The sequence below is a fragment of the Serinus canaria genome, chromosome Z, assembly GCF_022539315.1.
Source record: "Serinus canaria isolate serCan28SL12 chromosome Z, serCan2020, whole genome shotgun sequence".
Classification (NCBI taxonomy): domain Eukaryota; kingdom Metazoa; phylum Chordata; class Aves; order Passeriformes; family Fringillidae; genus Serinus; species Serinus canaria.
In genome coordinates, this window is record NC_066343.1 from 65,749,101 (window position 1) to 65,764,585 (window position 15,485).

Below are 15,485 nucleotides of genomic sequence, written 5' to 3' on the forward strand. Positions count from 1 at the left end.
CCTGTAGGTGATACTTCAAACTTTAACATGAGCTGTGTGTCTCTGCTTTGTCTCAGGCCATGCCAAAGTGAGGAGATAGCACGGAGCAGGTCTGTTGTGCGTGAGGATGCTGCCTTCTGCTTTCATATGCAGATTTTTAATAAAACAAGTATGCATCTCTGCTTCTTGTCATTCCTGTCCCTGGGAAGTTTCATGTCCCTTGCTATCTTCTATCAGTTTACTGCTCTTTGGTTTTGATGTCTGTTCTTTATAAATCTTCCAGCCTGAAATCTGCCCAGAACTGCCCCCACTCTTCCTTGGCAGGACTAAAGCTCAGCAGCTGCAGACAAAGTGAAGGTAAGAGGAGAAAAATTGCGAATCCTGAGAGAAAAATATGCAAAGCAAAGTTATGCTGCCTTGGAAAGGGGCAGCTTGCTATGGGTCTCCTACAGACAGAAGTGCTTGGTGGATTAGCAGATGGAGAGTTTAGATTGTTTTTTCCAGCAGTGTTTGCACTCTAAATATTTATCCACGGTGCACAGGATCATTGTTCCACCTTTCCAGAGAAGTTGTGCTCAGGTAGGGGGTTTGAGCCCCCCTTCCTCCCAAGGCTAATGGGATTTAGATTTGTGATAGCAAGTTTGTGGCTCTTAAGCAGAGTTGCTGAGAACGACTGTTTTAAGCTGTGCTGCTGGTAATCAGTCTGCTTTTGTGAAAGCATAAAGAGACAGATGTTGCAATGCAGGAGTTAAGGCTCCACTGGGTGTTTGCTCTTGGTGTTCTTTCTCCATGGGTGCTGTCATGGGACATGGGGGAGTTCAGGAGGACACGGCTGGACACTCACCCTCCTCATCTCCAGAAAATGAGAGGATTTCTCCTTGCAGAAAGCAACTTCTGCATGGTGCCGTGGAGGGCTTTTTGTCCTGTATGCTCAATTTTTGGTTTTAAAGTGCTGTGCAAAATGACTTCTTTGCTTCCAGCTACAGATTCAGAACTGCAAACCGCCCACCGTACAGCTGCTAATGCACAGATTATCTCCACAGCCAACAGCTTTAAGTAATCAAACAGAGATAATTTTACCTCTGTGACCCAACAAATAAACACCAGAATCAGGAAAAATCCTTTCGCCCACACAATCCTACTCAGGCTTTCAAGGGCAGAGTGAAGAGTTTCATCAGAGCCCGCAGAGGTGTCAAGGTCACCAGGTTTGTCCCATCCTGGATCGATGGTGAGCTGGCAGTGCTGTGGTATGGGGAGCTCTCAGGAGGTCGTGATGCTCTGTAACCTGATGAGACCATCTCTTGCTGCTGCTTCTGCTGCAAAAGACATTAAATGAGTAGAGCATAGACTGGAAGTTGTGTTTGCAGTCCTGCTTTTACAGGAAAAACTGTGGTTTGGATAGGCTTTTGTTGATGACTTCAGCCTTTAACTTTCTGTTCTTTGGAAGAACACACATTTCTCACAGTTATCAGGGGTTTAGCACCATTAAGAAAACACAACTGTTACATATTGTAACATCACATCTGTGGCTTCTTTCTCACTGCCCCGTCGCCACCAGTGTTGAGAAAGAGAAGAATTGTAGCCCAGAAGTCATATCAGAAAACATTTTTTTGCGCTTTAAAAGTCTGTTTCTTTTTGCTTTTATTTCCCAGATCAGCTAATTGTGACCATTTTCTTAGAAATGAAGTCTTGGTGTTTCTTTAATTTTAGTAAATTCTCATTCCTCTGAGCTTTCCTTGCCCTTTCCCCCTTTGTTCTAGTAAACTCATTTCCTTATTCCTGTTATTAAGGATACTTAGCATATTGTCATTGGGAAACAGCACTCATTTCTTCATGGAAAGAAGCTGCTTAATGTTTCATGTGTTGCAGTGAATAATTAAATAAAGAAAATATATTAGCCCAAAAAACTAGTAGGCAGCTGAAAGGAAGAATGCATTTGCAGTCTGCTGGGGAAAAGTGACACTCCTGGCCTGGTGTCTTGAAGCACAAGAGTAGGGCTTAAAAGCGAATAGATCTGGCCTGACATTTAAAAAAATCCAGATTTTTCGACTTCCCATGCACTTATAGCATTAATCTTTAATTGTCATATTCTTGAGCTACTGGCTGTGAGATCAGACCCGGAATTGGTGGGGCTAAGGAAAACCAGGCTGGTAAGTGGAATGAAATGTCAGCAGGGACCACGACCTTGTGAACTGTCAGGGATGGAAAGGCTGTCAGCACTCAGGCAGGCAGGGGGCCTGGCAGCCTGACAGTGTATGGCACAAGCAGTCTCCATGTAAATAAGGGGTTTTATTGCCCTTCATAGTCCTTTTCACCCTTCCTGGGCTCTACAGTCATTGTGGCTTTCCTTTTGATTTTATAACGCATTTTGAAACACAACTGTTGGGCACTGCAAAAGTGGGGTGAAAGACTGGGCAGATGGGACTTCTGTGCTGGGAGAAGACTGACTGCTCCCAGATGATCTTTTTTTTTCCAAATGAATCCAGAACTGAGCTGTAATTTCTCAGTGACCTTTGCAGTTTTACAAAATGAGATCAGACACTTGCCATCCTCATGGCCGAGAGACCCTTGTTCTAACAATAATTCAGGGCCCAGTTACAAATTGGGATCTGTGCTGAGTGTCTTTTTCTTTACCTCCTCCCATCTAGATTTTCCTCTCACTGCACATATAATCTCAAATGGATAACATGCTTTAGTAGAATTTGCTGAGACCAGAGACAGAGAGTTGTGCGGAGCAGGAGCTGCCTGCCCATTGCACATCCCTTTGGATCTGGTTAGTGTTGGTCTCATCAGCTCAGGAAGGGGCCTTTGTGCTCTTTTTCTGGCCCTGTCTGCTGACATTTGGAGTCTGGATCCCATAATTTCTGTCTGTATCGTGCAATTGCCTTTTGCATTTTCTTTTCTGTGTGTGACCTGCAGCTCTGGCTGCAGTGGGGACACAGTGAGCAGAGCTGCAGGGATGATGTGGATCTGGTGTGCCTGGTACTCACCAGAGCTACTGCTCAACAACCAGAGAACATCTCGCAGCCCTCCAGCCTTCACGTGCTCTGCTGCTCTGCCAGTGTGACGGGCCTGACCGCTGCTCAGGGTGAGAGATTGGGTCCAATTCAACTTCTAGCAGTGTGGGGAGAGGCCTAGGGAGCTATTGCAGCAACGTGAAGAGTCTCCAAAATGAGGAGAAAGGGGACATTTTATTTCCAAAAAGACACTTAAAAATTCTTGTCAAGGGTTGCGCTGAACCAGTGCTATTAACTCTTCTTCTGGCTTAGCTAAGTACTGCTAAAGTTGTGACCTTTTAGATCATCTCCACCAATTCTTCTCTTTAAACTGAAAGACTCTGCACTGAATGGTTCATACTTGGTAAGACAGATACAGAAAAGATGAGAAAAAGTTTAAGAGGAAATGTGGTTTTTAATTACCATCTCCTGCACCTCATCTTTGATAGCTCAGCTTGTGATGGGCTGTATGGCAGAGAGGATAGAGAGGCAGAGAGGATGGTGCCATTTAAAATGTGCTGCTTATTTCACTGGCTTAGACCTTTCCTGTAGACTTGATTCAGCAAGGTAAATAACCACACATCTACTTTGAATTGCATGAATACTACTACTGAAATTAGCGACACTCTTCCTGCGGTTCATTTAGGATGCATGGTTGCAGCTGACCCAATTCCTGCTGAAATAAGTGAAAGAATTTCCCAGTATTCTATAAACCCAGGTCAGGTCCTAAATCCGCTTAACTCTTTGAGTGCCTGCACTGCTGTCTGCTTACCATGGTGTCATGGTTTGGGAGTGGTACAAATGCTGGCATGCATTGCATTGACCCTAATTTTTTCTGTAAGGTGCACCAAAAGAGGAGCTCTTCTCAGCCCCAAACACTCTGCAGTTCATCTTCTGATGCTGCTCTGTGTCACTATGTGAGTCCTCCGCTGCCTTCACTACTCCTGTTTTCATTCAGCAGAATCTGCATCTTCCCTGTGCAGGAGTAACAAGCAGGGGGGGGTCACTGCACTCGAGAGTCAGTAGGAAGGCAATGGCAGCCAGACCTGGAAATCCAGTAACCCTGGTACCACTGACCTCAGGATTAAACCCTGCTCACTGAAACATGAGCCCAGGCTGCCAAATTGCCCGTGATAAGCTTTAAAGAACTGGGAATAAAACCATGCCTGCATCTATTTTATTTGCAGCAACTTTTTAGCTGGAGGCTCATAACTGGCTGCAGCAATGTGAATAGAGAGCCCCCACAAGAGAGCTGGCAGCACTCAGCTGTGCTCCAGGATCCCATTCTTGGGGTTTTGTTTGTTTGTCGTCTGGATTAAGGGGATTAAAGACTTAACCCTTGTACAGCCTTTCAAATAATAACTTGTTTGTGCTCGTACTGCATATCAGGGAAGGATTCCCCTCCCGCCTCCTGATTTTGTGATACAAGGGAAGATCTGAGAGTGGTCAGGCTCATGTAAAATTGTGTCTTGTGCTTTGATCCTTCCTAAATACGGCTCAGCGCTCTGTTCTCTGTTTTGTGGTGTTGCTGGGACCAGGGTAGGGCACCTGCTTCAGACCTCTATCCCAGGAGCTGGGAGCTGTCATGTTAGTGGGGGGTCACAGTCTAAGCTGCCAGATCCTCGTCCAGCTGCTGCTCCTCTGGGCTGTGTTTTTTGTAATCAGAGTTAAAATTCATGCTGCCAGATGGGACCCTGCTGCATGTCAGTCTGTTGCTGGCTGGCTGTGGCCGTTCCTTACCTCCTGCTCTGGAGTGGCTTTTCTAAACAGGTTTCAGAGGTTTGTAGTTCTCACTGCAGCCCTCTGAGTGAGTGAGAGTATCTTTTCTGAGATTCTTTTGGGATTTTTTTGGGGATTTTTCCAACAGTGACTAAAATTTTCAAAAGCATCTAAGTGATTTAACAAATTTATTGGCATGTGTGAAAACAAGACTAAGGAAGACTTGAGAGCTGTATTTAGCTTGAACATTTTTCTTCTACTCCCTGTGCATATTCCACATGCAATTAAGGGAAGACCCAAGGCCACTTTTGGGACCAGCTGGTCCCACCTGCAGGTGTATCATCTGCAGGCATGGCCAGGACTTGCTTTCCTCAATATGGTGCAACACCTGCATGGTCTGAGAGATGCCCAGGAGACAGTCAGGCAGACACAGAGATGTGGGTGGCCCTGGCTTCAAGATCTTGTCCTTGGCACTGCTTCCTTGCAAATAGCACTGAACCAAGAGACACTGTATGTGAGGGTGGGAGTTTTAGGGATTGGATTTTTGGGGGATGGGAGTCCTTAGATGGAAGTGTGTGAGGAAAAGGCATTCCTCTGGCAGTTTTCCCCCTGGCAGGGAGGCTGACCTGCCTGGTTCCCTCATGGGTAAAAGCAGCTCAGTCTTGTGAGCACTTTCCTGGAGGTGTGGCAGTGCCATAGGATTCCAGTAGTTGCTACTGTCAGCATGGCACTCTGCAGACACTTGGTGGGGGGGGAAAAATCTGTAATTTTGGCTCTTCCTGTTCTCAATGGACTGGATGTAACAAGGATGATACAACTTTATCATCTGGATCAGGTAACAGCTTTCCCATCTGGAGTGCCATCACATTTGGTAACAGTTGCCCCCTCCAGCAAACTACAGCTCTTTTCTAGATAAAGCAGCCAGTGTAAATAGTAATTTAAAAGCTACGATACCTAGAAAAGCCATGGATTTACAGGTCTGTATCCAAGAGTCTCTAGTGCCCAGCCATGCTCAGGACATGAGTGACCACTGCTTTTCCTCCAAAGACAGCACAGTACTGTGTCAGGCTCTAACAAAGGTTGTTACCATCAAGGACTTTACTCTAGGGAAATAGCTCTTAAAAGAACTGCCTCAATATTGCCTAGAAATCTACTTTAAAGAGAATCCTTAATCAAAGTGATGTAACAACAGGAGTATTTACTTTTCTACTCGACCCTGGAACAGATAAGTCACAGAGATTTAGCCATTTTCTGCATTTTAGAGGGGATTTTATCTTGCAAGAAATTTGCCCTACCCTACTTAAATTTAGAAGATGTGAGTCCCCTTGTGTCTTCTGCACAGCAAAGGGAATACAGACTGAGCTTGAGCAATACATGCTAAATTTGCCAGCAGTTCTCCACTGCAATAAATACCTCTTGCAACATAACACTGAAATCTGTGGATTGCAAGCCTGTGCTTTCTGGAGTATAATATACTTCATCCACTCCACCAAATGCCCATAAGGAAATTGTAAGTGAAATTAAACCACAATATATGAGAGTGAACTTGCACAGACAGTTGATTTAGGACAAAAGCACCTCATTCTGCCTCCTGACTGTACAATTTTCAGAAGCAATTCACAGCAAGTACGTAATAGTCACATAAGTTGGGTTGGACATTAAGCTGTGTGGTGGGTAACATGAAGAAATAGATGGAAATGTGGTTACAAATTTGAAACATTATCTTTGGAAACTCTGTGTAGCATTTTTGAGAGCTCCACTTGACCTACAACTGCTGGGTAGAGGCAGTAAAAGTGATATAAAGGCAGTGAAAATGAATTAATTTGAAAAGTCTAAGTGAATATTAATAGGACCTGCTATATTCAACAATTTGCAAGCGTGTCTGGCATTTATAGATGAACTGTGCTGTTTGTTACATATTACATTAAAGAAGAATCCTGAACCAACATATCAAGATGTCAAACTAACACAGCATTTTTCTTTGATCTCCTTTTTTGTTAAAATGAATTATTGATAGCTTTTTCCGTGGCTGACAGGAGAGATTTCTGATTTTTATTTGCGTACTAGATCAAACCTGCTATTCCTTCTGCAGACAGAGGTCTTTACAACTTTTAGATATGGCATGTGCAATTGCAGAGCTCAGATTCTTTCTAGCAGGGAATGTTCTCCCCACCCATCCCGTGCTGCTGTGATTTCTTAAGCTGATATTTTCTTTGGACGTCTTTGAGCAAATACACAGCCCACCCTGGAGCCAGCGGTCAGGACGAGGGTGCAATGGCTTTGTGTGGGCCCACAGACCACAGTGGTGGTGGGTGTGCAGCTCCACAGAGGGATCTGGAGCTGGTTTCCCAGGATCTCTGGAGAAAAACCTGTTTGTCTTTTCAGTGATGAGGCTTGGAGAAGGTGTTTTCCAGAGTGAGGTTAGATTTATGCCAGGTTTCAGAGAGATGGGGTGCATGGTTCGGGGAGGTTTTAGTGGTACCAGAGGATAACAACACCTCTATTATCCACCAGCACCTGGTTTGGACATCAGTAAAGCCTTGGTCACTGCCAGAGCTCTCAGCTGCTCCGAGTTCTGTGGTTTGCAAAACTCTGTCCAAATGTCACCCGAATTATAGTTCCAGCAGTCATGTGCTTCTTAAGGATCCACCTCCCTCCTGGAACTTGGCAGCCCCCAAACCCTTTTTCTGCACTTCACCTGCAGATGCAGAAGTGGTTTTGGCTTGTTTTCTTTTAAGGTCAGAGGATTCTGTCAGAGAAACAAAGCTTCCTCCGCATGGTCTCCTGTTCATCCTGTTTAGCATTTTTAATTGCATCCAAAAGATGGTGCTTGAGTTTGGCAGCTGTTGGGGCTTTTCCTCCAACATCTCTGGGTTTATTCAGGCACAAGAAAGGATTGTGCAAATTGTAGCCATAAGGCTCATGAAAGATTTTAGATTTGCATGGATTTAAATTGTTTCACTTGATTTAAGTCAGAATAAATTGACTGGAAATGTGGATGAGGGTGGCCCTAGGCAGAATGCTGCATGGAGGACAGAGGGACACACTTATCTACTTATACTCCCCCATCCCCAAATGTGTTTCTGTTGCTTGCATCCCGTTACAGATTTGAGAAACACATTTCCCTCCCTGCAGCTGTGGAATGGGGGACCAGCAGCCCTTGTCCTGTGCCTCCAAGGAGACGCAGAGCCTGTGTGTGCCTTTCCCTGCCTTCTGCTGTCTCTCAGCCAGCAGGTCTGCTAGCTTTCTTCATGCTTTAATCAGGTTTTTTCTCCCCGTTCTGCTGACCCAGTTTAGGCTCTTTGAAGGCACGGCAGAGCTTCCCGGCGGCTGCGGCTCTGCCTCCGGGGGACGTGGATGGGCGGCGGAGCTGAGCAGGCGAAACGGCGGCAGCAGCACTCAGCCCAGGGGAGGAGGGTGCTTTTGGAGGTGTAGGTCTCCTTGGTTTGCTCCCCTGGGCGCATCTGGGTGCATGTTTCTCTCTCTGAACTGCTGCATATAGCGTGCTGTTTTCTGTTTGGTTGTTGGTGTTTTCTTGGGTTTTTTTCAATTTTTTTTTTTTTTTTTTTTTTTGAAAAGGAGGTTTCATTTCAAGGCTGCTGGAGCAGTCTGCCGTGGGGTTTCAGACACGCGTGCTCACACTTGGTGCCTTAATAGCACCTGACATAACCTGGTCACAGACACAAACCAGGCAGATTATCCATCCCCCACCGCTGCTCCATCCCCTCTCCTGTCCCCTTTATGTAGGGCACCCGGTATCTCAGGCAGCATCCCCTGCCTGAATCCCTTGAGGAGCCTGCGGGGAGCCCTCCCTGCCTCCCCTTTTTATCTTGAGGTCTCAGTTTCGTGTTCAGGTGCTGAATTTGTGGCTCTTTTCTGTGTGTGTGGGTGGGGATGCCGGCTTTGCTCCGACTGCACAGGGATGATTGCAGCTCTGCAGTAATAATTACATGAGCCAGGCTGAGGAGTGATGGTAGGGGAGAGGATCTGCGTGGTGGGATGACTCAGGGGTGGGATGACGCAAGCCTGGGCCCTGACTTTCTCTTTGCAGGCTGCAGAAACTTCTCTCCAAAAAGCTGGTGTCTAGGTGGGGAGTGATTTACCATGTGGCTGCCAGTATCCATTCTCTCTGCTTGGCACTGGCCCCACTTGTTTCTGCAAAGGCCTACAGGAAAAGCATGAGACCATTTGTTTTCATGGTTTTTGTTGGTATTTGGTGGTTTCCTTCCTGGCTGAAGGATCTCAGGTGGTGCAGGAGGAAAATAAGGACCTGTCCTCATAAGATGCTGTTTGTGATGAATTCCCTGACATTTTACTTTATGGAGCTTTTATTACAAATTGATTTTGTTTCATCCCATGCCCCACTAACCAAGAAGAGTAATTTTGGCTTGCACCCACATTTACTTTAACCTGTGCAGACATTTAACTTGTGTAGACATTCTTTGGGGTATCAGAGGGTCTTCAGTATAAATCTGGTCTGGTGCTGTGGCAGTCTTTGGTTTACCCTTGCTGACCTTTCAGCACAGGAGACACCACTTTGTGTTTCCTTTGCCATATTTATGGTTCTTTCACAGCTGGTAGGTTAAATCATGTGGGCAGGAGGTCACCCAGATGGGGACTCCTTGTAGCTGCCCTTCTGTTGGCACTCGTGGTCTTGCCCTGCTGCACACTGTTTCTTGGTTTGTGGCTGCACTGCAGAGACTGTTCATAGCCCATCCCTCCTTCTCCTAAAGGCTTCTCTAGGTCCAAGCACTCAACCCTGTAGGAAATGGCACAGAAAGATGGACTTGTGGGTCTGCCTGGTGGTTGGCAGGTAGAAGCCAGCTTGTTCCAACCGAGGGCATTTCCCATATGAGTGCTTTGCTGTTCAGGCTCTCTGTGTGGACAGTTGTGTGCAGGAGATGCCATCCCCGTGTATTAAAGCAGAAAGTGCTTTTGTATCTGTTGTACAGATGATGTATTCTTATTTTGTGACCTCTCTTTTTGCCTGTTCCTTGTCTTCTCATACATCTTCATAGGGGCTAATTTTAAAGACTGGACCTCTTTCTTCTAAATTCCGTTGCTGGTTTTCTCATGCATATTTGTTATTCAGTGAATAAAACAGGGAACTTCTGAAAATTAGTGTGAGTTGTATTTGTTAAAATGGGTAGGTAGTGGCTCTGGAAGTTTTCCCACAGGGTTATTTTGGTCCTTGCCCTCAGGAGCTGAGCTGCTGGCAGGGCTGGGCTGCACCAGGGCGCCTGGTGGTTTGTGGTACACACACAGGCTCTGCAGCAGACCCCTGGCTTCATCTTTCACTTGAGATTGTGCCAGGATTTAAGCTCTGCAATGAAAGAAAGTGCAAAAACCCTTCTCCACACACATGGTAGTAATACTTTGAGTATATTTATAGAAAGGGCTGGTATTTTTTCCTGTTGGTGTTAAATTATGGTAAGAAGGATAGAAGTGTTACTACAATGCAGTTCTTCATCTCCTCAGAACATTTATTCTCTGCTGTGTAACAAGTCTGTGTGATAATGATGTTGTATGGTGATTTTTGTATCATTGCTCTCCTGCGGTCTAGGCACAGGTCTTGGAAAGCCCTCTGTGCCACCACATTGCTTACCTGAGGGATTATCAGTGAGGTTTGTGTGTTTGTCACACAGGTTTGAGAGCTGTGTGGGTCTAAGGCAGAGGCAGGACATGGCATTGATTTTGGACTGATCCTGCGTGGACTCAAGCAGAACCAAGCCCTGAGACCAGGTGCTTTGCACTGCCTCCACAGCAGAAGAGAATAGTAGGAGCAGCTCAGCTCTTCTGCCAGTGTGCTAGTGCTTTAATTTTTAGTAATTTCTCCAAGAATCAGCTCTTCTTATTTTTTTCCCCCTGTGCAATGGCTGACTTCTTAAAAGCAGAGGCTTGATTTCTTGCAGGCTGTGTCTTCTGTGGTTTTATTAATTTAATCAGTATACAGGAGTGTGTATATATGTGCTGTCACCTGACCAAAAATAAATGCTGTCAGAGCTTTTGCTCCTGCATTCAGGGCATAAAATCTGGCAGTGCTTTGAGCAGCTCAGGTAGCCTTCACATTGATGAATAGAAAAATCTGGTCAATTGTTCCTTCAAAAAGCCACCTTTCTTTTTGAGCAGCTCAGACATGCACTCAGGTATATAATACAGGCAGCAGACCTGAGCTGAAATTAATCCAGTCTGTAGTTCCTACAGTGACAAAATGTCTGGAAAACTCCATAGCAGGTTGCCCCAAGATGGCACTCTGTGTGCATGTCATGCTAAAATAATCTTATGGTTCTGAAAGACCATTTTTAAGCACTGCATGTGTCTCTTCCTGGGGAGGTAAGGTGCAAGCCAGAGGTGACAGGCATGTGGCAAATATTGTCACCCAGCCCTTGAGTGATGGTCAGAGAGGGCATCAGGAGCATTGTCAGAGGTGATGCAGGCAAAGATGAGAGGATCACAGCGGAAAGAGAACTAGTGGTTTGTGACCAGAACATGACCTAATATGTTTTCATCCTTTTACATGCTTTTTTTGTATTGATAAGGTGGTGTAATTCCCAGGTATACATAATATTTCATGCAATTGTTTTGCTATTCCTTTATCTCCTCCAGTGTAGGGTACAATTATTTGACTGGGAGGGAGTCATGCCCTAAGCAAAATCTGACTGCTGAGGAAGCAGCATTTCCAATGGGTAGGTCCAAAATAATAAAATAATTTCCTCTTCTTTTGACAATGGAGAAAGTGCTGAAATATTAAAAAAAAAAAAAGTGACAGGATGGAGGGGAAAAGGTGGTACCTTAACTTTAGGTTAGAGATGATAGGATCATTGTTTGGCTTGAGTTGGAATGGACCTTAAAAATCATCTCATTCCAACCCCTGTGCCATAGGCAGGGACACCTTTCCCAAGAGCAGGTTGCTCAAGGCCCCTTCCAGCCTGCCCTTGGACACTTCCAGGGATGGGACACCCAGAACTTCTGTGGGCAACCTGTGCCAGATGCCTCACCACTCTCACTGTACTATTTTTTCCCAATACCTAATTTAAACTAAATCTTCTCTTTCAGTTTGAACCATTTCCACTTTCCCTATCATTCCAGGCTGTTGTAAATAGTTCTCCTCCATTTTGTTGGCTCCCTTCAGGTACTGGAAGGCCACAATAAGATCTCCCTGAAATGTTCTCCTTTCCAGGCTGATAAACCCCATTCTCTCAGCCTTTCCTCACAGCAGAGATGCTCCATCCCTCTGATCACCTTGGTGTCCTCCTCTGGGCTGACTCCAGCAGGTCCCTGTCCCTCCCATGCTGGGAGCCCAGCTCTGGATGCAGTGCTCCAGGTGGGTCTGAGTAGAGCAGAGCAGAGGGGCAGAATCCCCTCCCTGCCCTGCTGCCCACGGGGCTCTGGATGCAGCCAGCCCAGGATACATTAGGCTAAGTTTTGTAAATTCTTAACCCAAGGGGATTAGCCAAATTTATATTTTAATGAATGGAAGATTGTCAAATATGTTTAACTTTGTTTGGTGTCTTAGGTAGCATGTGAGGGACTTTTTTGCTTCTCCTTGCAGAATAATATTTGTGATTCTGCTTTAATGTTTTTCCTTGTCTATCCAAAAAACTGGAAAAGAAAATTTTAAAATAATTAAAATTTTCTCCTTATTCAGCTCCTCTGTAGTTGTCATTTATAATTCTTTAATGATGTACATGCTTTGAATAAACCATGTATTTCAAAATGGTTTGTAGAAGGAAAAAATCCTTTCACACTTTCGCATTGTATTCTTACAATAACTTTTAACAACCTATGACTGAAAATTTGTCTCCATTTTGAAACTTTCTGTAATGGACTGAGATAAAATCTAATTCTACACTTCACATACTCCATGGGCCAAACAGATCCTTCATTTAATTAATTCCATTAAGCGGGTTTTGCAGAGAAAGGAGTAATTTACAGGAAGCTCTTGGCCCTGCACTCCCTTCCAAGCAACTGGCAAATTAGGTATGGCACAGGGATGTGGCAGTGGGTGAAGCCTCCTTCTCAGGGTGGAAGATGAAACCTTGAGGGGTGGGATGTTTTCTGGAGCACAGGGAAGTTACCCAGCAGTGCTGCTGGGTACCTGAGCCCGCTCAGGTGCTCGCCCCCCGCTGCCTTGGCGCGTCACCCGAGGGACGCTGCCTGCGCTGATGCAGACACTGATTGTGCTGCTCCACGGCCTTGGCAGCGCTCACCAGCCTGGGTTTGATGTGGCATGACAGGACACCGACTTCTGCCCTGGCAGTGAGGCTGTTCACGTGCCGTGTAGCCTGCCAGGGTCTCCCAGGACGCCCGAGCCGTATCCGTGCGTGATGGCCTCGTGCAGTTCAGTGGAGCACGCTGTCTGAGATGGAAGTCGAATTTCAGAGCAGCCTTGTTTCCCTCCCCTCCCTCTCCCTCCACCAGCGTCCCTTTCACCAGCACAACGGGATGTCTTCCTGCTTCCCCATCGCTCCCCGAAACACACAAGCCCTCCTTCCTGCGGGGTGTAACTAATCTGGTTTGCTGACTGAGATCTGCCCGGGCCTTTAAAGTGATGCCAGCTACTCTGTACTCAGTGTAGCATGGCAGCATTTCAGAGTGAAGCTAAAAATCCAAATCCAATAAGCAAGGAAAGAACCATAAAGAAGAAGCCCTGATTTCCATTCTGTCCATCAACTTGCTGCCTGATGGAGCAGCTTTGCACTGAAAGTTGGCCATGGACCATATATTAGAAGTATGAAGACCTCTTTTTTCCCTACTTTTTTCCTCTTTAAGCTCAAATCTATGAAGAGATGCATTTTTTAAAATCCTATAGGAAAATCACATTATTTTCAGGGATGAGCTCTCAGGCAGTTTGGATTCCTTTTTCTCTCTGTTTGGATTAGCAAACAGCAGCAAAACTCACACTTCTCTTCCTAAATCCCCCTTCAAAATGGAAGGAAGGTTACCCAAGCTCAGGTTTTGTTCTTTTGAGATTTACCTGAAAGAGAATTTCAGTGAGGGGGTTGTGATCCTGTAAGGTGCTGGCTTTCATGAAAATTAGCAGAACAATTTTGTGAAAAATATTTGCATTTCAAGCGAATGCAGATTAGTAAGACTTTTATGGTGAAAAAGACTTTTATGGTTTTGTTAAAAAAAACAGGTTAAATGATTTCTTGTTTGTTAAGTTTGTGGAGACAAGATGACTTTTCAAAAAAGCATTAAAGAATCCCCAAAACTACAGAACCTCATGTGGGGGAACAGGATATGACAAAAACACAGAATAATGGAGGCACCATCCATAGTGCCAGAATGGGTCCTGGAAGTAGGGGAATGCTTGCTTTTGGAAAATAATGGAACAGGTGCTGGAAACTCTGCAGCTGTCTAAAATGGCAGAGTGATGTTCTCCTCTGCCAGAGCATTCCAAGGGAAAACTGTTCTTATATGGTTTCATCAGGCCAATTTTAACTTTTATTTTATTTTTATTGTACAAGACAAATAAAGAAATTTGTCAGTGTAGGGAGGATTAAGAGTGGATAATCCATTTTTGTGACTCATTCTGATAAGAAAAGAGCCCATCAACTCCCTGTAGCCTTGCATCTGAAGACAGTTGCTGACAGATTGCACAAAATATGTCCCTGCATTTTTAGGACCCTGAGACAGCATCTTGCAAGCAGATAAAACCAAATAAAACCTGACAAACCATCTTTGTACTGGAGAGATGAGAGGAAAAATGAAGATACTTTATGTTAGAGGATTTGAATGTGAAGCTATGAAGAAGAGCATTGAGTTATAACTTAAACTCCTTAAATGTTCTCTTGAACATGAAGGATCCCAGTTAATTAAAAGTTATTGCATAACTGCTGCTGGGGAGTGAAAAGTTTATTTTTAATTATACTGTCTTACATAATGGTTACACGATGACAGAGGCAGAGAAAGCGATTTCAGTATACTTTTTTATTACAGTGAAATTAAAAAGCGAGGTGTTGATGCATTAATTCATCCTTGACTTGTCCCTGGATCTGTTTCATGATCTCTGCTTCAGCACGCAATTTTTGAGGACAGTGTCTGTTTGTTCTGGACTTGTACAGCCCACGGCTGTGATGACGACTTCTTGAGCATGGTATTCATCATGATAATAAATAATCTTGTCCACTTTCAGCTTCTCCTTTGATCTTAGAATGTTTTGGCCAGCAGACTGGTACACACGCATCTGTAACTAATATGCCAACAAATCACATCTATAATTTATTGTAATCGTGGAAAACCTATTTCAGCTGGATGATTTCTTAAGTAATTTATTTAACTCTGGCTATAGGACTGTATTTTCTGCCTTGATACAAGGAACTGTTAGCTTTAAAAGCTGAGCATGCAACAGTACAATTAAGTATTTTTTTTAACAAGAAACAGCATCTACAGAAATGTAGCAAACACAGAAAGGGAAAGTAAGATAGAGGGGAACTGAATATTTGTGTGTAACTTAAGTAAAAAAGAGTCTTGTTTTCTGTCTAACTTAAAAATATCTCCTATGAAATACTCCCTTCCCTCTTTGAAGTCTGTGTGTGCCTTGTCAGTGTTTGCCAGCCCTGGAGAGGTGCCCTGTGGGGCTTTGGGTCATTAGAACTTTCCTTGCCTCTGCATGCTCAGGGAAGGGGCTGCTGGAGGCAGGCAGGCTCTGGTCCAGCCCCTGCTCCATCCACAGCCCCTCTGTGGGGTCTTGGTGGCTGAAATGTTGTGTCCTGAAGAGTAATGTTCAATTTATCTCAACAAAATACTCCTCTGGAGGGACCACCACCAACTGATCCAGCTGAACAA

At 44.8% G+C, this 15,485-nt stretch overlaps 1 protein-coding gene across 1 annotated transcript in view; it reads left to right on the top strand.

Annotated features, from left to right (window-relative positions):
• The first annotated feature begins 244 nt into the window (after nt 1-244).
• The window catches only part of PDZD2 (PDZ domain containing 2), a 185,541-nt gene continuing 170,300 nt past the window's right edge, over nt 245-15,485 (top strand). The window contains exon 1 of the mRNA XM_050986634.1: nt 245-336. The gene's annotated coding sequence lies outside the window, so the exon portion shown is untranslated. The remainder of the gene's footprint in view (nt 337-15,485) is intronic.